At 42.6% G+C, this 3,845-nt stretch overlaps 1 pseudogene; it reads right to left on the bottom strand.

The window, feature by feature from the left end:
• Positions 1-2,253: 2,253 nt before the first annotated feature.
• On the bottom strand, positions 2,254-3,549 carry LOC100957359 (annotated as a pseudogene).
• Positions 3,550-3,845: the final 296 nt, after the last annotated feature.

Raw genomic sequence — 3,845 nt, 5'->3', positions numbered from 1 at the left:
AGCATACAAAGAAAGCAGCAACGTGTGACATTGATGGACGGAGGAGATCAATTTTCTAGATAGATGATTCCTGTTACAGCTTCATTGATAATCAAGATGGCGTAACTTTATCACAGTGCCATGCTGGAGTACAGGTTCCATCTATGTTTTAGTCATGAGACAGTGATTGGCTCCTAAGGATACCACATAGAAATATTGATGAGTTACATGTGCCTGAGAAGACCTAACAGCACATAATTTCTAATTGTTCCCCGAAAGAGTTATGACTACATTACATAGTTTTCTTTGGTTCAGAGAATATTTTGACGTTATTGGGTATGTGTTTGCTTTATCCTGCTGTTGTGCTAGGAATTACTATTAAAAGTTTCTCTTCAAATAGAAAAGATGGTAGATCTAACCAACAAGTCCACATCTAACCCCTTCTCTATGCACTGTATCTTATCAATAACAATAATAGCTATAACTCAAAGCTGCCCGCATGGGCTGGAAGTACACTCCTTCCTCCCCATCTGGACAGGGGGCAGAGATTTATTTCACTTTATTTACTCACATGAGTAGAGGAAGAACATTTTCTTTTAAATCTAACTGTGGAACATTAGATGATCACTTTGTTATGTTGGAGAATAAGTTAAATAATCCACTAAATAGTAAACTGGTGTAAAAGGAAAACAAATTAATGATTTTATAATGCTATGGTTTATGGAAATCAGATTTTAAAACTACTTAAGTATGCATTTGTAAATGAGGTATGCTTGAACATTATACTCTATTTTCTTTTTTTCATAAGTATTATAACTTTATTACAATGAAAAAACAACATTCAAACTAATGCAACAAAATGGATAAAATCCTTTGTCCAATACTGTATACGTAAAGCAGAAATCAGTGCATTTTTCTTACGCATGTTCTAACCTTCATTTAGTTCACACTAAAATATAATAATCTTCAGATAGCTCAAATAATATTCAGCAGTTTAAACTGTGGACATCTTGTTTAACCAGTAAAAGAACATTGTAGCAATGTTCCTCTGTCAGTGAGCACCTTCTCTCTTGTGCTTGTTACTCAAGACGAATCCATGGGAGGATGTGAAGATGAGCGCAAGCTGTGTGTCTCACTGCACCAGGTGAGCAGCAGGCCGGAGAGTTTCCAAAGCAGAAAGACGCTGAGCGACCTCTGGTATAAAGACATACCATGCTGTTGGTCAGAAGTGTTTTACTTAAAAAGCAAACAATCCCCAGGAAATACTGACTAGGAACCAGCAACACAAGGCCAGCTTGTGTCATATTTATTTATTAATACAGTCTAAAAACAAAAACAAAAATCATAACACACATCCCCACACAGTAACTCTCAATCACATAGCTAATTGCTTCATTATTTTGTAAAACTGACATGCTAAACACTGGCATGAAGCGTGATTTTCCACTGGAGTCTCAAGACCCCACTGTCCCTGCAGGGCCCATACCACAAGCAGCCACTTCAGTAGGTGGGATCAAGCGAATTTTAAGGAAAAACTGTTCACTAACTCTGTATCTTTCCCTCTTCAAGATGTGAGACCTGTGCAGGTGACTGTCTGGATGCCAAATAAGCTGCTATCCCTCCCCTTAGCAAGACAAAAACCGAGACCTGGGAGCATGAGGCCTGGGAGGACCTCCAAACTCAGTCAGCACTGTCATGGTGAAGGATGTCCACCCTGCCCTCCATGGAAAAGACCACTTGCAAAAATGAAAAAAATAGAACAGGCCTAAAAGCCACAAATCTTCAAACCTACAAAATGAGAATAATCTCTTTTTTTGATAATTCTGATCTATTCAATACTGAATTTTCTTCCATTTGCTTAATTTTCAGTCTGTCAGGTTGGGTTTTAGCTATTCTGAATATATATTATCCTAAGATAGTAACTAACCAGTTAACCTGCAACTATGGTCTATGGTTATACCACAAGTTTATATATAGGCATATAAGATACGAATATATAAAAAGTTTCCCCATCTGCCCTCCCTGCCATCACATCTCTAAATTATAAAGACTTCTCTCCATCTCTAACAAAATTGGGGATTCTCAGAATATTAGCATCTCACGACTGCTCTAAATTTTTCTCATTAAGACAGAGAGCTTAACTATTTTATTTTACAATCTGAAAGATGTTACTGTGAACCTCAATCAAAATGGAAAATGGAGAGCCATCTGCTCCTATGCAGACTCTGCTGAACCAGAGCCCTGCAGCCTAAGGAGAAACCGTGGACCGGGTACTTACTTCATGTGGGCGCCTGGATCCATCTTTGCTTTAGATTCCAGCTTTTCCGTGGCTGAGACTACGCTGCAGTCAGCAGGAAATGGCTGGATTTGGGGATCTTGCATTTGTTTCTTCTGCTTCCTTAAAAAATTTTCATATTTGTCCAGGTATGGTGCTCTCTCGGGTAGTAGGTAATAGTGTCTTGAACTCACCTTCTTCCCATTTTCAATAATGGGCAGGATGCAGGGAACCTTGCTGGCAGCCCCTTCACCGCTCTGTCTCTGCAGGGCTTTGAAGGAAGGCTTTTAGGACTCGATATGCCGGAGTTACTCTGGGATACAAGTTCCCTGGGCGGCACTCTGGAGGCCTGTCCTCATCAATGTAAGTGCTGTGACTTCTGCAGACCGCCTTCACTAATCCAGCTTCACTGGCCTCGGTGGTATGGGGACCCTGGAGGGGACCTCAGGTTTGTCTTCATCAGCATTTGGAGTAGTTCTGTGTTGACAGCTGGATATCCTTATGACCGGTTTGTTAAAGGATCCTGCTAGTCCTGAATGAGACCTTCTTAACCTTCGGTGGTTTGAGGTGGAGGATTTGGACTTGGGACACCTCCGTTTTGGTCAGATGCATAGTTGAGATCTGCTACAGAAACAGCCCGCATGTCAAAATACGCGTAGTTGACCTGTCCACACCCACGGAAGCTTCGCCTGCCAGGAACATCATCATATTCGAAATCAGAAAATGTACAGCCTTATAAAAGGAAGTCTGAAAAAAAAAAATAATAATAAAAAGGAAGTCTGTGTCTGAGCTTGTTAGGAATTCCACCTCATAATCTGTCTCCTCCAGCCAGAGGTCTTCAGAGCTGGGCAGTGGCCGAAGGGGCCGGGAGCCGGTTCACAGAGAGTCGGGACAGGAAGAGTGAAGGGAGCCGTCTCTGGGTGTAAGTGGAGGAGTAGAGGCACAGACCCGGGTAACTGAGAGTTTCTTAAAACCACGGACAACTTGGTCCTCATTATGCTGTCCCAAGTTGTCACTTGGAGGAATAATGAGAGGAGGCAAGCTGGGCATTAGAGAAGGACCATTGGCCCGTTCTTCGGAACACGTTTTAAGGTGTGCCCAATAGGTGTTAGGTGCTCCTAAGCAGTTGAGTTCAGACTGCAGACCATGGTCATTGGGTCAATATTTTAAAAGGTGTTTTTAAACTCACTGTGACTGCCCCAGCAGGTCTTCAGGCTGCCCATGGCTTGGCCATTACGTAGAAATCCAGCTTTTAATGGGACTCTAATCTGAGCAGCAATTCTTGCTGTTGACATTGTGCCATATTCTGGAATCTCTCCAAATTTGTGAGACCCAGGCATTTTCAAATCAACCAGTAGCTTTCATTCCCCGGGACAGGGTGCCCTCCTGCGCATGTCCATCGCAGCTGGCTCAGCGCCCCGGGGCAGGACTCCGTGCAGGCGCCTAGCTGCCCTCTGGATCCAGCTCCAGGTCCTGCGCTCGGCTTCTGTCCTTACTCTATTTTCCAACTTACTGAAAAAACATCTGAAGTGTCTTTATGACTCAAGGAGGTGGTGATGATGGCATTCCATTCAGAATAGAAGTGAAGGGC

Source organism: Otolemur garnettii, unplaced genomic scaffold, assembly GCF_000181295.1.
Source record: "Otolemur garnettii isolate 467f Iridium unplaced genomic scaffold, OtoGar3 scaffold00001, whole genome shotgun sequence".
NCBI classification, from domain to species: Eukaryota; Metazoa; Chordata; class Mammalia; order Primates; family Galagidae; genus Otolemur; species Otolemur garnettii.
This window is presented reverse-complemented; position numbering and strand designations above follow the sequence as displayed.